This window comes from Terrapene carolina, unplaced genomic scaffold (assembly GCF_002925995.2).
Source record: "Terrapene carolina triunguis isolate 2854851 unplaced genomic scaffold, T_m_triunguis-2.0 Scaffold21, whole genome shotgun sequence".
In the NCBI taxonomy this organism is placed as follows: Eukaryota; Metazoa; Chordata; order Testudines; family Emydidae; genus Terrapene; species Terrapene triunguis.
The window spans coordinates 2,045,255-2,065,535 of record NW_020664372.1 but is presented as its reverse complement, the minus strand read 5'-3'; the positions used below and the strand labels follow the sequence as shown (position 1 = coordinate 2,065,535).

At 40.8% G+C, this 20,281-nt stretch overlaps 1 protein-coding gene across 1 annotated transcript in view; it reads left to right on the top strand.

Moving 5' to 3' along the window:
• The window catches only part of DACH1 (dachshund family transcription factor 1), a 460,057-nt gene that overhangs the window by 60,901 nt on the left and 378,875 nt on the right, over positions 1-20,281 (top strand). The gene's annotated exons all lie outside the window — the stretch shown is intronic.

Below are 20,281 nucleotides of genomic sequence, written 5' to 3'. Positions count from 1 at the left end.
CCGCTATACACTTAAATAAAGAGTTGCGACACATGGCCTACTGCCTGTCATGCTATGCATGAACTGAGCCTACCTGAACCTGCTGCGAGGAAGGTGAAACCCCCCCCACTGCACCTGGCCAATATGGTGGTAAGGGAAAAATTCCTTCCCAGCCCCCCTTAGTGGGCTAGCGTAATGCCCACAGCAGATATAGCTAAACACCTGGCATATTTGTGACCTAATTAGGGAGGGAGGGTGGGTGCTGCCCAGCCTGTTTGAGTAAAGAAGGGAGGGGCGAGGCCCAGCTAACCTTTTTAAACCCCACATTCTTATGTGGTGAGTCATCCACCATGCTGACTGCTCTTCCAGCAGCTTTACGTCTTCCCTCCTCCCTCAAGCCAGAAAGCATGGCCTTCTTCTCCTGGCCAGCCAGACAAACTCCTCCCTGCTTAAGTGCAGGTTGGCGAATTTGACAAATGAGGTTAATCTGTGTTGATGCAAGGCAACTAAGAATGTATTTACGTGATCAGGGTAAGCAACCAGGATTGAAAAATTGATCATAAATATTTAGAATTTTATAATATTTATTCCAAGAAACCTTTTGGAAACTTCCAAAAAGTCATAGCAGTAGATCTGAACACTTCTGAAGTGGATCTTTCTCAGGTGTTTTCCCTTCCTATTAAGGGAGACCCTGTGTGCTTTCAGGTACAAGATTCATATTTTCTTCAGAACCATTGGCTTAGTTATACAAACTCATATGTATAGCCATTAACTCATGTGAGTAGTCCCAGTGAAGTCCAGTGGGCCTGTCTTGATGGGCAAAAAGGGTGGGTTTTTTTCAGTCTCATTAAGTCAGTTGAGTTAGTTTAGCATGATGGAAAAACGCACCCTTTTTGCCCATCATGATAGGGCCAAGGGGGCTGCTCATATGAATAAGGGTTTGCAGGATTGGGTATGCATTTTGTGCCCCTTCTTTGGACATAACTTTATAGAACAATTGTTGGTTAAAAGTAAAGCATTGTGTGAAGAATATCCTAAATTTAGTCAGGTGATTAAGGAAATCAGTTTGTTCTAGGAAAGTAACTGGTCCTTTTATTGATATATAGTATTGATTCTGGAAATCAGTTGGAACAAAGAGATACTTTTAAATGCAGCATGCTTAGTGCTCTTGTCTTTAATAAATGCTATTACCACTTTGTTTGAAAATGCATTATTTCACACAGAAAATGTCTATAAATGAGAGCGAGTGCACCACTAATACAGTACATCAAGTTAAAAAGCAGGGTTATTTTAGACTAGGTGATAATACTGAATAATGATGTTAGGTTTTTTTTCAAGCATTCTTTTTTTCACCCCAAGTCTAGATCTACATGAATGTTTTAAAGTCCAACCTCTCCACCCCCCAAACAAAACCCACCACCACAAAAATAAAAAAACAACAATCTCTGCCACTTGAACAGTCTCTCGCTAAGGAATATGTGGACATTAGCATAAAGGTTGCACATGTTATACAAAGTGTAATTAAAGAAGCTTTGATCCCCCAAATGTCAACTAGCTTGCTAAGTGTCATAACAAAGTGTCAAGCATCTGGTATACAGTTAATTTGTAGTCATTAACTGCATATTGTTGATGTGACAGTTTGTTAGCAAAGCAAGCTTGACAGTTTGCATTTTGTTATTGATTGACACATACAGACCTCCCCTCCCATTTAGTTTACATTCCTTGTGAGATTTCCTCAGGTTGGATTTTTACTTTTAACTAACTAATCCTGTTTAGTTTTCCTGTGTGTTAGATTATGGATAGGTGACATTTCAAAGGTGTTCATTGGGAGTCCAGGACCCCAAATTTGTTTACAAGAGCATTTCTTAATTACAACTCCTATCATGGTCTATTTTCACTGTATAATAACCATAGTTACTGAACCTAGCAATTTTTCTTTTTAGGCAATGACAACCTAGGCATTGTATTGAAATATAATAGTCATGAACAAACACATTTATAAAAAAGTATGATGGCAATTAATCTAGGCTGTACTAATTTCTTGTACAATTCTATTAGTAATAAAACTTCAAAAAACCTCTGATATTCCCTTTCTCTTGAGTTCCATTTTATATTTTGTAACATAATTGTATTTCATTTTGTATAACTTGTTAACATTCATTAATACTTTGTATTGTTTTGATAACTGGAATCAAGAAAACACTTGAAACTGGATCCTAGACCAAAAAGCAATTTTCATTTCCCCCATATGCTATGAGGATAGATACATCACCAAACTAAGGATGCCAATTAGCAGAAATAAATAACATGCAACATTTTTTTCAAATGTAGACATGAATTAATGAATACATAGGAAAATATATTGTGCCATGGAATGATAAAAGTGGATTATGAAAGTATTGTTCAGAACATTCATTCAGATTAGTTAAATTTTGAGTGCTTCTCATGCATTTTCTCAAATGTTTGTGTATATATGTGGAGAAAGAAGTAGTTCAAGACTACTTAGAAAAGCTGGATGAGCACAAGTCCATGGGGCTGGATGTGCTGCATCCGAGGGTGCTAAAGGAGTTGGCGGATGTGATTGCAGAGCCAATGTCCATTATCTTTGAAAACTCATGGCGATTGGGGGAGGTCCCGGATGACTGGAAAAAGGCTAATGTAGTGCTCATCTTTAAAAAAGGGAAGGAGGAGGATCCGGGGAACTATAGGCCAGTCAGCCTCACCTCAGTCCCTGGAAAAATCATGGAACAGGTCCTCCAGGAATCAATTCTGAAGCACTTTGAGGATCAGGATCAGTCAGCATGGATTCACCAAGGGCAAGTCATGCCTGACTAACCTAATTGCCTTCTATGACAAGATAACTGGTTCTGTGGATGAGGGGAAAGCAAGGAAGTCTATTCCTTGACTTTAGCAAAGCTTTTGATACGGTTTCCCACAGTATTCTTGCTGGCAAGTTAAAGAAGTATGGGCTGGATGAATGGACTATAAGGTGGACAGAAAGCTGATTAAATCGTTGGGCTCAACGGGTAGTGATCAATGGCTCCATGTCTAGTTGGCAGCTGGTATCAAGTGGAGTGCCCCAAGGGTCGATCCTGGGGCCAGTTTTGTTCAATATCTTCATTAATGATCTGGAGGATGGCGTGGACTGCACCCTCAGCAAGTTTGACGATGACACTAAACTGGGAGGAATGGTAGATAGGATACAGAGGGACCTAGAAAAATTAGAGGATTGGGCCAAAAGAAATCTGATGAGGTTCAACAAGGACAAGTGCAGAGTCCTGCACTTGGGATGGAAGAATCCCATGCACTGCTATAGACTAGGGACCGAGTGGCTAGACAGCAGTTCTGCAGAAAACTACCTAGGGGTTACAGTGGATGAGAAGCTGGATATGAGTCAACAGTGTGCCTTTGTTGTCAAGAAGGCTAATGGCATTTGGGGCTGTATAAGTAGGGGCATTGCCAGCAGATCGAGGGATGTGATCATTCCCCTCTATTCTGCATTGGTGAGCCTCATCTGGAATACTGTGTCCAGTTTCCCATACTACACGAAGGATGTGGAAAAACTGGAAAGAGTCCAGAGGAGGGCAACAAAAAATGATTGGGGGCTGAAGCACATGATGTATGAGGAGAGGCTGAGGGAACTGGGATTGTTTAGTCTGCAGAAGAAAAGAATGAGGGGGGATTTGATAGCTGCTTTCAACTACCGGAAAGGGGGTTCCAAAGAGGATGGATCTAGACTGTTCTCAGTGGTACTAGATGACAGAACAAGGAGTAATGGTCTCAAGTTGAAGTGGGAGAGGTTTAGGTTGTATATTAGGAAAAACTTTTTCACTAGGAGGGTAGTGAAGCACTGGAATGGGTTACCTAGGAAGGTGGTGGAATCTCCTTCCTTAGAGGTTTTAAGGTCAGGCTTGACAAAGCCCTGGCTGGGATGATTTAGTTGGGGATTGGTCCTGCTTTGAGCAGGTGGTTGGACTAGATGACCTCCTGAGGTCCCTTCCAACCCTGATATTCTATGATTCTATGATATAGTTTTGTACATGTAATGAAATCAGTCTTTTAAAACATGTTTATACATGCATGTTTTGGAGGAGAGGAAGGAGTGAGTTTCTATGTCTCTTCTGGAGCTCTAAGGAATTCCTTATATATTTAGCTACTTTATTAATCATTCTTCAGGTATTGAAACCACCATTCTTCTCCCCACCCTTCCCCCAAGAATTGAATGAGATTCCATTCAGAGCTCACCAGAGTTATTCCTTAACAGGAGATGCTCAGGCATGGTATAAGAACCTAGATGTGCAATATAAGGCTCCACTGTAGCTCCCCAAGCTATGTATGCTGTCTGTAATATTCCCAGCCTGGGATTCCACGTATACATGGTTTATTACATGCTCTGACACTTGCCTTTTGGGTGTATGTTAGCCGATGGCATTTTGAATGTAGATGTCAAATATGACTATGAAAAATTCCTTTTATTTCTTTACTGTATGTGTTATTGCCATCCTCAACAATTCAAAAAGCAGGAAATTGGCTTAAAATCATGAAATATAAAACTGAATTTGGGTTTTTTATGTCTTCTAGTTTTTAACCCTTTAGGGTTCATATTTTCAAGCTTTTCTTTGTAACAATGAGGGATAGTAGCTTAATCTTGTCATGAAAGTGAGATTCTTGACTCCAGGAGCTGGGGATTTAGGAGAAAAAAACCTCCAAATATCATTAGACTTATGATAAAATTACAAGAGCTGAATATGAAGAAGGAGCAAAAGTTTGAATAGGTAGCATAACGTGCTGCAGTGCAGTCTGTTTGTGCTTACAGAATGCTCAATGCTGTCACTTCCAGTGCCCTGAAAATTGTTTGTTTTCCATCCTCTGGTGCTAATGACGCTGTTGGGAGTGTGGGCCAGAGGGAGAATACTGAATCTTTTCACATCAAAATTGAGATGATTAATCTTAATCTCCTCCATAAAATAATAAAAAAAAAATTATGGTGAAATTCTCACCCCATTGAAGACAATGGCAAAACTCCAGGGCAGTACATTTGCAAAATTGCTCAGTAGCACTAATGTTTGGAGATGAATTCCTCTCTCCCCAAAAAAGAAACACAATTCAACAACGAACATTTTGTCCAAACCATGGGAACAGTTATGGGTACTAGGATGGCTTCCAAATGTGCCAAGCTCTTCATGGGCCACCTTGAGAGAGAATTTCTGGACAAATGCATGACAAAACCAATGATATACCTGAGATACAGAAATTATGTTTTCATCTTCTGGGCAGATGACCTGAACTCCCTCATAGACTTCCATCACAACTTCAGGAACCATCACCCATCTATCAAACTCTTTCTAGAACACTCTCATACCAGCATCAACTTCCTGCATCCCACAATCAATGGAACCCCACAGACAACTATATACAAGAAACTCATGGATCAACACACTTACCCTCACAGATCCAGTAACCACCCCAAACACACCAAGAAAGTCTGGGATACACATCTTAACACACTTAAAACAGCCTTCACCAAACAAGGACAATCCATCAGAGAAGGAGATCATATCATGGAATGTGCCACCCAAATACCCCAAGAGAACCACTTTCAGTACAAAAAAAAATCCCTCCAACTGCACATTCTTAATTGTTACCTATCACCCCGCACTGGAACCCATATGGAGTATTATTAAATAATTACCTATATTGTATGGGGACCACATCCTGAAAGAAATCTTTCCCAACCTCCCTTTTCTGGCCTTCAAAGAACCGCTCCTTTCCCAACCTTACTGAGCTCATCAGAAGCAAGCTGCCCACTTACCAGGACACACCAACTTGAAGAGGCACTAGACCCTGCCAGAACAGATGGAAAACCTGCAGCCATATCTCCGTTGCAACAATGATCAGTGCCTGTCACAACACATCTTTCAAGATTCATGGTTCCTACACCTGCCAATCACAACATGTGGTGTACCTCATCCAATGCACCAAATGCCCCAACAACAACTATGTTGGTGAAACCAGACAATCACTATGCTCTCAAAAAACTCTCACAGAAAAATAAGACAAAACACCATATCACCTGTGGGCGAACACACTTCCAAGAATGATCACTCTATATCTGACCTCTCAGTCCTAGTCTTCAAAGGAAACCAGCATAACACCTTCAAAATATGACTGTGGGAACTTAAATCCATAGCTTTGCTAGGCATTAAAAATCATGATCTTAATAAAGACACTGGGTTTATGGTTTATTACGACTATCTGTAACTCACTAACCCTTTTTTCGTCCTTTGATGGTTAATGAGACACTGCAGCTTGAATGGCCCCTTGAAATGTGTTAACTACTTATGCTAAACAATCTGAGAACTTTTCCCAGACCTGAAGAGGAGCTCTGTGTGTGCAAAAGCTTGTCTCTTTCACCAACAGAAGTTCGTCCAATTAAAAGATATTACCTCACTCATCTTGTCTCTTTAATATCCTGGAACCAACATGGCTACAACAACACTGCAAAAAAACAAAAACAAAAAAACCCCCCACACATACAAGAAAACATTCGCACTTCTTTCACTGTCAGGACAAATGAACTGTACTCTGAGGAGTGGGAGAGAACACATTAATTAATGGAGAATGATCAAGTGTTTTCCCTCAGTAAACTGGGGTGGGAGGAGAAGGGCAGAGAAATGGTAGAAATATCAGAGTCTTATATTTGTGTTTATGAAAGAATGTTGCTAATGTAAAATAAAACTGTGTATTTGAACTTTTTCCCCTTTTGTTGATTCCTGCATGCTCCATGTGTTTGAAAGATTCCCATAACTTAAAGGAAAAAATGATGCAATGCCATATTCTCATTCAAATGATATTTTCTGTGCTCTGCCCTACATTCTAATACGACCAAAGAGAAATTACACATTTTCTCTTCTCCAAAGTGTTTGAAATTTCTGAAAAAAGTGAGTGTGTAAATTAAAGCTTCTCAAGGTAGCTTTAAATTGTGCCTGCAGCACTTATACAGTAGCTCCTGCTGTCCTTGGCAGTATTATACATATATTGTTATGAGTATTGATTGTTCGGGAACAGTTTATTGAATTACACAGATTCATAGATTCATAGATTCTAGGACTGGAAGGGACCTCGAGAGGTCATCGAGTCCAGTCCCCTGCCCGCATGGCAGGACCAAATACTGTCTAGACCATCCCTGATAGACATTTATCTAACCTACTCTTAAATATCTCCAGAGATGGAGATTCCACAACCTCCCTAGGCAATTTATTCCAGTGTTTAACCACCCTGACAGTTAGGAACTTTTTCCTAATGTCCAACCTAGACCTCCCTTGCTGCAGTTTAAGCCCATTGCTTCTTGTTCTATGCTTAGAGGCTAAGGTGAACAAGTTTTCTCCCTTCTCCTTATGACACCCTTTTAGATTCCTGAAAACTGCTATCATGTCCCCTCTCAGTCTTCTCTTTTCCAAACTAAACAAACCCAATTCTTTCAGCCTTCCTTCATAGGTCATGTTCTCAAGACCTTTAATCATTCTTGTTGCTCTTCTCTGGACCCTTTCCAATTTCTCCACATCTTTCTTGAAATGCGGTGCCCAGAACTGGACACAATACTCCAGGTGAGGCCTAACCAGAGCAGAGTAGAGCGGAAGAATGACTTCTCGTGTCTTGCTCACAACACACCTGTTAATACATCCCAGAATCACGTTTGCTTTTTTTGCAACAGCATCACACTGTTGACTCATATTTAGCTTGTGGTCCACTATAACCCCTAGATCCCTTTCTGCCGTACTCCTTCCTAGACAGTCTCTTCCCATTCTGTATGTGTGAAACTGATTTTTTCTTCCTAAGTGGAGCACTTTGCATTTGTCTTTGTTAAACTTCATCCTGTTTAACTCAGACCATTTCTCCAATTTGTCCAGATCATTTTGAATTATGACCCTGTCCTCCAAAGCAGTTGCAATCCCTCCCAGTTTGGTATCATCCGCAAACTTAATAATCGTACTTTCTATACCAATATCTAAGTCGTTAATGAAGATATTGAACAGAGCCGGTCCCAAAACAGACCCCTGCGGAACCCCACTCGTTATGCCTTTCCAGCAGGATTGGGAACCATTAATAACAACTCTCTGAGTACGGTTATCCAGCCAGTTATGCACCCACCTTATAGTAGCCCCATCTAAATTGTATTTGCCTAGTTTATCGATAAGAATATCATGCGAGACCGTATCAAATGCCTTACTAAAGTCTAGGTATACCACATCCACAGCTTCTCCCTTATCCACAAGACTCGTTATCCTATCAAAGAAAGCTATCAGACTGGTTTGACATGATTTGTTCTTTACAAATCCATGCTGGCTGTTCCCTATCACCTTACCACCTTCCAAGTGTTTGCAGATGATTTCCTTAATTACTTGCTCCATTATCTTCCCTGGCACAGAAGTTAAACTAACTGGTCTGTAGTTTCCTGGGTTGTTTTTATTTCCCTTTTTATAGATGGGCACTATATTTGCCCTTTTCCAGTCTTCTGGAATCTCTCCCGTCTCCCATGATTTTCCAAAGATAATAGCTAGAGGCTCAGATACCTCCTCTATTAGCTCCTTGAGTATTCTAGGATGCATTTCATCAGGCCCTGGTGACTTGCAGGCATCTAACTTTTCTAAGTGATTTTTAACTTGTTCTTTTTTTATTTTATCTGCTAAACCTACCCCCTTGCCATTAGCATTCACTAGGTTAGGCATTCCTTCAGACTTCTCGGTGAAGACCGAAACAAAGAAGTCATTAAGCATCTCTGCCATTTCCAAGTTTCCTGTTACTGTTTCTCCCTCTTCACTAAGCAGTGGGCCTACCCTGTCTTTGGTCTTCCTCTTGCTTCTAATGTATTGATAAAAAGTCTTCTTGTTCCCCTTTATTCCCTTAGCTAGTTTGAGCTCATTTTGTGCCTTTGCCTTTCCAATCTTGCCCCTGCATTCCTGTGTTGTTTGCCTATATTCATCCTTTGTAATCTGTCCTAGTTTCCATTTTTTATATGACTCCTTTTTATTTTTTAGATCATGCAAGATCTCGTGGTTAAGCCAAGGTGGTCTTTTGCCACATTTTCTATCTTTCCTAACCAGCGGAATAGCTTGCTTTTGGGCCCTTAATAGTGTCCCTTTGAAAAACTGCCAGCTCTCCTCAGTTGTTTTTCCCCTCAGTCTTGATTCCCATGGGACCTTACCTATCAGCTCTCTGAGCTTACCAAAATCCGCCTTCCTGAAATCCATTGTCTCCATTTTGTTGTTCTCCCTTCTACCCTTCCTTAGAATTGCAAGCTCTATGATTTCATGATCACTTTCACCCAAGCTGCCTTCTACTTTCAAATTCTCAACGAGTTCCTCCCTATTTGTTAAAATCAAGTCTAGAACAGCTTCACCCCTAGTAGCTTTTTCAACCTTCTGAAATAAAAAGTTGTCTGCAATGCAGTCCAAGAATTTGTTGGATAGTCTGTGCCCCGCTGTGTTATTTTCCCAACATATATCCGGATAGTTGAAGTCCCCCATCACCACCAAATCTTGGGCTTTGGATGATTTTGTTAGTTGTTTAAAAAAAGCCTCATCCACCTCTTCCACCTGGTTAGGTGGCCTGTAGTAGACTCCTAGCATGACATCACCCTTGTTTTTTACCCCTTTTAGCCTAACCCAGAGACTCTCAACACTTCCATCTCCTATGTCCATCTCTACCTCAGTCCAAGTGTGTACATTTTTAATATATAAGGCAACACCTCCTCCCTTTTTCCCCTGTCTATCCTTCCTGAGCAAGCTGTATCCATCCACACCAACATTCCAATCATGTGTATTATCCCACCAAGTTTCAGTGATGCCAACAATGTCATAGTTGTATTTATTTATTAGCACTTCCAGTTCTTCCTGCTTATTACCCATACTTCTCGCATTTGTATATAGGCATCTAAGATACTGGTTTGATCTTTCCTCCCGGTTTTGTCCTGACCCTCCTTTCTCTCTGCCAATATAGCCCACACTCCCTCTCGTCTCCGACCCATCTCCCAGGTCTCCATGTTCCCCACTTACCTGCGGGCTTTGCTCACCTGTCCCCGTCGAACCTAGTTTAAAGCCCTCCTCACTAGGTTAGCCAGTCTGTGTCCAAATAGGGTCTTTCCCCTCCTCGAAAGGTGAACACCATCTCTGCCTAGCAGTCCTTCCTCAAATAGCATCCCGTGGTCTAGGAAGCCAAAGCCCTCCTGGCAACACCATCTTCGCAGCCAGGCATTCACCTCCATGATGCATCTGTCTCTGCCCGGGCCCCTACCTTTGACAGGAAGAATCGAAGAGAATACCACCTGCGCTCCAAACTCCTTCACCCGTACTCCCAGAGCCCTGTAGTCACTCTTGATCCGCTCAGTGTCACACCGCGCAGTATCATTTGTGCCCACATGGATGAGTAGCATGGGGTAGTAGTCAGAGGGCTGGATAATCCTCGACAATGCCTCCGTAACGTCTCGGATACGGGCTCCCGGCAGATGGGATGCAGATGTATTTGGCAATGCCAGATGTATTTGGCATTTTCAGGACAAATACTACAAATAAGAACATCTAAACATTCTGGTGAATTTGCAAAGTACAAACTTAAATGAATTTTTATCATAATTTAAACCTCTTTAGTGGCAAATTCACTTGGTTATTTTAGAGGTGCTCGTACAGAAAGCTAGTGCTCTGCCACTCGTCTTCAACTGAGCCTAATCTGGTCCAGGTTTACTTGCAGTGATGGAAGGAGACCACTGTAGCATCTGTTCCCTTTCCTTGCTCTGCTCTGCCAGTATGCTGTGTTAGTGACATTGTGGTCAGATCATCCTCAGTGAAATTCTACCATAGATACCAGCAAAACAGTACTATTATTCTCCAGCCTATTTTTGTCAATTAGGGGAGCAGATCTGTGGCAATCACTGTGCAATCTGTTGCCCCTTGTTGGGGGGTTTGTCTAAGCTGGGAAACTACATCTAGTTAGAAAGCATGTTAACTAATATGATGTAAAATACTGAAACAGATCCTCAACTGGCATAAATTATCATAGCTTCATTGAGGTCAATGGAGCTACGATAATTTACAGTTCAGGATCTGCAGTTTACAGTTGAGGATTCATGTTTCCACTTCCTCAACAACTGAGCTACTCTCTTTGAGGATGGTTTGGCCATACAGTTGAGTCATTTTGTTAGCATTGTCCTAAGTGTTATCATGGTCTCTGTTTTCCCTTCTGCACACCCACAAGTGCATGGTTCTCAAACTTACCCTCCCTGGTGGCTAGTTATCTCAAAAAGATTAGATAAATGGTCAGATTTTAGATTACACTTGATGTTTTGCATGTGAGGCTTTCCATCATGATGCAGTTGTGAAGTGCTTCTTTAAAAAAATAATTGATTAGAATTCAAGCTGCAAGTTTCCTTTTAAGAAACAAAGATGTAAATATCCTTTAGTAATATTAAAAAGGAGGGAAGTCAAATAAAATGTGATAATTTAGAACAGTGTTTTCCAAACTTGGGATGCAGCTTGTGTAGGGAAAGCCCATGGTGGGCCAGGCCGGTTTTTTTTACCTGCCCCGTCCGCAGGTCCGGCTGATCGCGGCTCCCACTGGCTGCGGTTCACTGCTCCAGGCCAATGGGGGCTGCGGGAAGCCGTGACCAGCACATCCCTTGGCCCGCGCCGCTTCCAGCAGCTCCCATTGGCTTGGGACGGTGAACCGTGGCCAGTGGGAGCCGCGATCGGCCAGACCTGCGGACAGGGCAGGTAAACAAACCCATCCGGCCCGCTAGGGGCTTTCCCTACACAAGCGGCGTCCCAAGTTTGGGAAACACTGATTTAGAAGGCACTCTTTAGTAATCTTCTTTATTTATATTGAAGTTTGCCCCAGGACAGAAAGTCCATACAAAGTCTTTCAATTACTTAGTATGTAACAACTTAGGCCATAGGTACACTAGGGAAAAAGGTGTATTTTAACATGTTTTAACTAACAAGACGTGCCTTTGCTTGTAGACAATACAAGTTGCAATTCTTTGAGTATGTCTCAATCCTGCTGGTGGTACTCACACATTTCATGCATGTTAGATTGAATATTTTTGAATAGCAGTATCCATCAGGGCTGCACAAGTGCCTTGTGCCTCTTTGTGCTCCTGCACGAGGGCATTAAGGGTGGAGTCGCCATGACTCTCCCTCAGTTTCCTTTCACCGCATGTGGCAGTGAGACAGTGAGTGTCCAACCTGCTACTTCTACTGAGCTTCCAACTCATCTCCCCCCCCTCCCCCCCCAAAAAAAAAAAACTGGAGAAGACCACTTTCATCTTCCTTATTCTTTGCTTCTTTAGTTTGGACATTCCCAACTCCAAAAAGAAAAATGTCTCTTGAACACATCCCCATACCGTGAGGCTAGGCTCCCAGAGCCTATTGTAGCAAACTCCAAATTCTCAAGGTTTAAACCCTGTAATGGCTCATCCCCCTGGTTGATTGGCATAATTGATGTCTATTCTGTTTTGGGGGGGAGGGGGGGAAGTCACATCTGCGATTAGTGTGTGTTGTGCAAATTCTTCTCCTCATTGACTAGTAAGTCAAGGGACATGCAGCTGAAACTACACCTACTTAAGTGGTTAATGTGCACTACCTCAGAACTGGAGGATTCTACCTCCTCCAAAGAATAGAAAGGGTCATCTTCAGTAAATGCTCCCTCAAGTATTCACCAAAGTCTGGGCTTGAGCAGTGACAGGAAAGCAGTAAAGAAAATGACTGTGACGTTCCCCTCTGGTGTTATTTGGACCGGTGATCTGCTAGGTCATTCCAATCCTCGACTCAGGAAACCAGCCTTACCCTGCTCTGCTGTGAGAACCCCCACTCCTGGGCTGTTCACGCACAGCCTCTAGCATGTAAGCTGCTTGGATTGTGCAACCGAATGACACTAGCCAATATCTCCAGTCCCAGACACAACCCTAGGAACTTCCATCTTGCAGTGTCCAGTTATGCCCGCTGGATGCTGCAAGCTTATATGAGTTTATCAATTTCTTTGTTAAATTGACAAACTCATATGTACCAGGCTTGTTATCTCAAGGGGAGTCTCTGACACGCTTCAAACCAAACACACTGCTTCAGGTAAAATAAACAAACACATTTATTAACTATAAAGATAGATATTAAGTGATTGGTTACCAAAAGAAAAGAAAATATAAGCACGCAGTCTAAACTCTCAACCCTATTAGACTGGGCAACATCTAGATTAAGCAGTTTTTCTCACCCCACTGGATATTGCAGTCCTTAATATACAGGTTTGGCCCATGTTTAAGGAACAATCTCCTCTGTTGGAATCTTGTCTTCTTCTCAGTGTCTTAGTTACTTGCAGCAAAGGTGGGGGCAGGAGAAGGTCCCAGTATGTCTCCACTCTGTCTGTTTTATACCCTCAATCCATGTGCTTGGGAAACACAAGTCCAGGCATGTCTGGGGGGCATTGCTGAGTCTCTCCAAGCAAGGTTGAACAATTCCCCTGGTGTAGCCTCATGCAGGTGAGTCATTGCATTGTAGCTCCTTTGCTGGACAATGGCTGTTGATGGGTTGTTTGACACCCCACCCGGACACTGGTTACTTTCCTTCCTGTTGCCTCTGGGGAGCTAATATCTGGCTGATTCCCCAACTTACAGCATGTTTTAGTGACCACCATACAACACAATTCTCATAACTTCATATACATTAATGTTATACACATATGGATAGAGAAATGACTTTCAGCAGATCATAACGTTTCCCCTGATACCTTACAAGGCATGCTTTGTATGTAAGATCACGATTATATGAAAATGAGGAATATGGGGGTTACAGTATGCTCCCCCAAGGTATAGAATGTCACAATGACATCAAGTATAAGAGGGGTAGCCGTGTTAGTCTGTATCCACAAAAACAACGAGGAGTCTGGTGGCACCTTAAAGACTAACAGATTTTAGTCTTTAGTCTAAATCTGTTAGTCTTTAAGGTGCACCAGACTCCTCGTTGTTACAATGATATCATAACTGTTGCTGGTTGTGTGGATTCTGACCACCTTGGCACCAGGACCATTTGCACCAGCCATTGCATTTGGCACTGATAATCTTAGTAGACCAGGGACTGACTGACACTGCACTGGTCTCAACACGGGAGCCTCTGGCACTGACAGTTACACCATTAGAACCAATGCCTGTGCCCCAACATAAGGGCAAGACTGAAAAGCATAGCAAAGGGGAGTCCCGACATGGCTCCAAACATCAGGAGGATGTCCCAGGAGGAGGAAAAGAGACAGCTCTCTTCCAGGGTTAGGGAGTCTAAGTCCTCTGCCAAGGTGGAAGTGACATTCAGGTGCTGGCATCATCAAATACTCTGGCACCATGTTAGGAAGTTATATTTGGGAAACAATGCCTGCTAGTTTGCCACATAAGCATCGTTCCACCCTGCAGGTTCAAGTCTAGTTCATGGCTTTTGACCTACAGGATGCATATTTCCACATAGCCATCAACCCGACCCACAGGAAGTACTTGAGGTTCCTGGTGTAGTCAAATCGTTACCAGTGGAAGACACTGTCATTTGGACTTTCCACAGCACCAGGGTCTTCATGAAATGTCTTGCAGGGATAGGAGCTCAGCTGTGAAGGCCTACCTGTACTTTGGATGACTGGCTGATCAGAGCCAGGCTGCAGCAGGAGGCACCAATGAGCCTGGCACGTGCTCAATCTCTCTTCATCTGGCTGGGCCGCCTAGTGAACTATGAAAAATAGTTGCTCACACCTTCTCAGACAAAAGAGTACATAGAAGCTGTGATCAACTCAAGATCAGCGGAAGCATACCTGCCAGAGGACAGGTTCCAGTCAGCACAAGCACTCAAACTGCATTGATCATCAAGCCCTGCTATGATAGTCTGGACAGGACTCACAGTTTTAGGCTACATGTCAGTATTTATTATCGCTTGGCAGACTTCACCTACAACCCCTTCAACACTGTCCTCAGGTCAGTCTGTTCTTCGATCAAAGGTAAGGTCTTAGTACAACAGGATGTTCTTGGCTTAGTGACTGGAACCCACACACATGGAAAGGGATCCCCTTTTCAATACCCTCCTTAGCAAAGGCACTAATCATGGGACCACCTATAGATTCAAGTAACTTGGTCCCCAAATGACGTGGGGTTACATATGAATGTCTTAGACAAGTGCTTCCCTATGATCTCATGAAGAGTGATGAAAAGTTCATGGGGGAGCAGAAAGTGGTGAGGTTTACAATGCCCTTAGGATCTGGAGGAATTCACTCCAATCCCAGGCTGTTCCTGTAGAAGCTTCTGTCTCCTGCACAGATGAGGTTTATTCTTATTGTCAAGAGTTCCATTGTTAAACACTATGCCTTAGACTTAGCTGCTATTTCAGGTTACAAAGTTTCAACTGTTCAACTGATGCAGCTGAAATTCCTCCTCCCCACCATCGTGTGGGAATACTAATTGCCAGTCACCTACAAGGGGATCCACACCAACACACACGCTAACAAAAAAGAACAGTTACTTACCCTACAGTAACTGGTTCTTTGAGATGTTGCGAGTGTAGACCCCTCAACCTGTCCTCCATCTCTGCTTTTCAGAGTCCTTGGCTGTCACGGGCTTTGAATTATGTGGGAATGGAGAAGAGGTTGCTGTTGCTCTGCACTTTATATCCTCATCCCAGGGACATGAGGAAGTGCAGGGAGCATGCGAGGCCTCAGCAGACACTGCTATTCAAAAGATGCTGATCTCAGATACCTGAGGCTTATGAGCACCAACAGTAGGATCCACATGGCTACAGCAGAGTAGCTCTTTTTAATGCATTTTAGGGTCATTCTTTTTAACACATTAGGGAGGGGCCTAGCATTTACTTCAACCAGGAAACGAGTTAATACTAAAATTTGCCTAGTCTACCTCAGGATTTTAACCCATCATAAAATATACTTTTTGTTCTAGGGACGGCAAGCCTTTAATAATTTAAATGAGCTTTAAGTGGTGCATAGGCCCTCTGCTCTGGGGCAAACTTCATATTTACTAATTGTATTTTATTATGCAACTTGTGAGAAATAATTGCATTTAATGGAAGGCATGGCTCCTAAACAAAATATGCAGTGTACCGGGGGAATCCTATCTAAGTCCATATCTATATTTTTTTATTTTATTTTTTCCTCTGGAAGTATCAGTGGATTTTTAATGTCAACAAAAAGATGGGGGAAACCCAATCAGTTGGCCTGTTCTTTGACAAGTAAAGCCAGCTTACCTGTTTTAATATTAGCTGAAACAATCTCCAGACTAATTGTAGAGAATCTGGTACTGATTTAGAGCCCCTGGGAGGGAGTTCTGCTTTAAGCATGGAGCCTATTCTGGAAGAAGATTAGAGCCAATGGCCTTATCCTGTGTGCAACAACTATGTGCTGTTTCATTATCTTCTCTTCACCCTTCCCTGAGAAAATAATGTGGCTAGTGATTGGCCAGTTAGCAAATAAGAAAAACTAACCTCGGTGTGCCAAATAATTATGGCCGTATATGTACCACTGCTGATCCAGCTGCATGATATGCCAATTGGTTTATTTAGGATAGGCTAGAAGATGGATTTTTGCAGACAAAAGGCCAGATCGTCTGCTGGTATAAATTGACATAGCTCTGTTGAAGTAAAAGAAGCTCTGCTGAGTTACAACAGCTGAGCATCTGGCCCCAAGTCCTCAGAACAATATACGAAATATATTACTTTTTCTGTTCATTGCTCAGCTTCTTTTTTTCCTTCTATAGATGGTGGCATTTTTGGTGGAGGAGGGGGTTGTGTGTAATTTCTTCCGCTTTTAATTTTTCTGTTGACTTGAATTAAAATATATCTAGCTCCAGCACCTCAGTGGTTTTAATTAGAAAATAAATAAAACTAGAGCTTGCTCTTTAGGTGAGTTTTTCCACAAAATCTTTTTGCGGCAGGAAAAGAAGGTTTTCAGTTGCGTTTGTTTTTCATCGTATCATTTTGTTATCTGCATGCTTAGCTTTGCATTATAACCATCATTGTAGATTTCTTGTTAATCACATGTAGATTATCACAAAGTCATTTACAAATCAAAGTGAGGGTGAAAGCATTTATGTATTGTAAAACTGTGGGTTAATATTCCACTCTGTTTTCCCTTTAAATACATTTAGAAGGTGTGAATATGGTGTATGCATCAGTCTATTCTTGAAAATCATTCTGCACATATAGAAGAGCTGATTTGTATGCATGAGCTCTCATTCTTATGTTTGTGCTAGCTTTAAGTAGTAGCACAGCTTTTAATTGTGAGGTTTTAAGTTCTGCAATTAAAATTTACCCTTTCTACTGAGAGGATTGAGTGATAGTTTTTGATTTACTTTAGACAGTTTAGACAAATAATAACTGAAAGTACATAAAGATGCAAGATGCATATCCTGATTCTGAGAAGGTCAAGATATCTTAGCCACATTTGCTGAAAGTTTTACTTTAAATAGTTAATGATTCTTTCTACTGTATTAAAGAGAACAAAGTAAGAAGTTGCAAATAGAGTGTCCTTCAACCTGCTCTGAAAGATCACCTCTTTTGAAAACCAGGACCAAAAGACCTTGAAGAGTTTACCTAATATATTTCTCTTCTTGTAAATTTATGTCAATAAAATCCATTTCATGAAGCATCCAAAAGCCAAATATGAACAAAATACCCGAAGCGTCTCTAAGGATAATTTCATATTTATAGAGCAGATACAAATTATACTATCAAAAAGTCTTCTTGAAGATGAGGTTGAATTCATACTATACAATTTTGTAAATAAAGATTTTTTTTTAGCTTTGTTCATTATACAAATACACAGTAAAGAGGTTTTTTTTTTTTTTAGATTTTATTAACTATATATTGTACACATGCAGAAAAAAATGGAAGTATTTCCACAAATGTGTCATGGAGTATGACCAAAATAATTTGTAGATGTTTCACCTCCTTTATTAGTTCATGGAGGGATTGAAGAGATGCCTCTTTCTATTATTTTGAAACTGTATAAACTTTTAAACCAATTTATAAAGTGCGGCATGTTATATTTTTTTTTATATTGCCACCTCATGTCTTACCCTGACGAGAAACAATATATTTTTAACTGCCAGTATCCACAAGTGTTAAATATATACTTCATGAAGTCAACAGCAAAAACTGTGAATAAAGGTTGAAAAGAAATCCGCCAAATATGCCAGAATCTATTTTAATGAAAAATATGTAATGTTTTGCATAACCATTGGATTCTATGAAGATATACCTATTCTCAAAAATTATATTATACACTAATGATTAAAACTTATTTAGGTCCAACGTTTACCATAATTGACTTTTTTTTCTTATGTCTCTTTGAAAAGTCTACGTAATTTTTGCATCTTTTTAAACAGTAGTTTCAGTGATTTTGTTCTTAAACACCCAGTATTACTGAAATCTGTTACTAATGAATAATCCTACAGTGACACATGTGAGAGTTTGGCTGCAAAACAAATAAATTTCAAATTTCTAAATAGTGATCGTGAATCAACAGTGATGTATTGTAAAAAAGAATCTTTAATGTATGTTTTATAAGAATTTTTAAATGGACAGTAATCTTAAAGCTTACACATTCCTGGTTTTGGAATGAATTTGTGAAGATTTATTAAGTTGTTTGATTCATTAGTGGCAAATATCTGCTAACTTTACATATTGAGTTTTTAATTAAATATGTGATTTATTCTGGCAGAGCACTAAAAATGACATGGGTGCTGAAAGTGAGGATGACCATGCCTGTAACTCACTTCTCTCTCTCTTACCTATGCCACTGTTATCTTAATGTATACAGTAATGCAATAACAGACAGTTTTGTTAGCCATGTTTTGTAATGGATATGAAGCTTGCTATTTTTAGAAGGTTGGTAATCATCATGAACTTAGCTTACATGATATGAATGATGATTTGGCATACAGATATACTGCTCATCTCTTTCCCTATCTCAGAGTTTTTAAGAATGTGTGATATTACATAGACTTAAACTGTGAGTCTGAATAAAGCAGAATTAGACAAGAGGTTTTACAACAGTGGGCCTTGTATTGAAGGAATGTTTTCCTAACATATAGCTTTAGCAAAGAGGCAGTCTTGAATGGCTATGGAGATAATTAATAGGATATAGAGTCTTTCACATTCAGGTCAGTGGGTTAAATGTGGACGGGCCAATAATAGCAAAGTGCTAAATTATCCCTTACTGGATGGGGAAAAACACTTGGGAAACTCCATGAATGGCTGTTGGAGTTCCAGCAGTAACATCCTGTTTTGGGGAGGGGTTGTGGGCTCCTAAAGGGGTGTGAAGCCCATAGTCTTCCTGCCCTTTGATAGTTTTAGGCCTACTGTAATGGGATTGCAACCTTTTCATCTCCCCCAGGTTGTGCAAACATGGGAATGATTTACCGAATGACAGGACCATATCATGTGTATTCAGTGGCCTGGTCACTATTCCTAACAGTCAGCTGGTCAGCAGCTGCTGTCTAAATTGTCCCTCCTGCTTCTAGTTTCAGGATGAAAGCCAAGGATTGAATGGGTGGTCATTCAAGGTCATGGTTTCAATATGTTGGTGAGGCAATGTAGGGAATCTTGCACTGCCACTGTTGGTGCTACACGTTTTTTGGATAGAGAAATTTTGTTTCAAGTGCTGTAGGAATGGCATTTTCTCTAATAGTGACCTAAAATGTCCTTTTAATGTATAAAACAGTCATGGTTTTTGAAGTCCAGTATATCAGGGTCTATCAAGGCTAGAAGCACGTACTGAGTTTTGTTGGAAAGGTGAGAGTCCCAGCTTTTCATTGAGTTCAGGAAGTTCTTGAGATATTGGAATATTAAAAAGCAACACTGTGGTGTATGAAAACGAAAATTTAAGTAACTTTTTATAAGTTTCTTAATTTGTATCTGAGGTACATACAGTTGGATTCATGGTACAAAGGGAGCCCGGTATTATAGGCAACAGAAGACAAAGTAATTACCAACAACAATTTTTAAAAAAGTCTCTAAACCATTTCTAAAATTTAGTTTTTTGTAAAATATGTGGCATATACATAATGTATGAGAGAACATTCTATTTCCCTCTGTAGATGTGTGTGTATGTGTATGTATATATTTATGTGTGTATATATATATATATATATATATATAATATTTTTTTTAAAAAAGCAACTTCTCTTGGAACTTGAGTACAATTCCAGATAGGTCACAACTGAGCAGTGCAGGTAGCCTATTCATTCCCCAGAATGGTCTAAGCCTGCTCTTTCAGCAGCCCT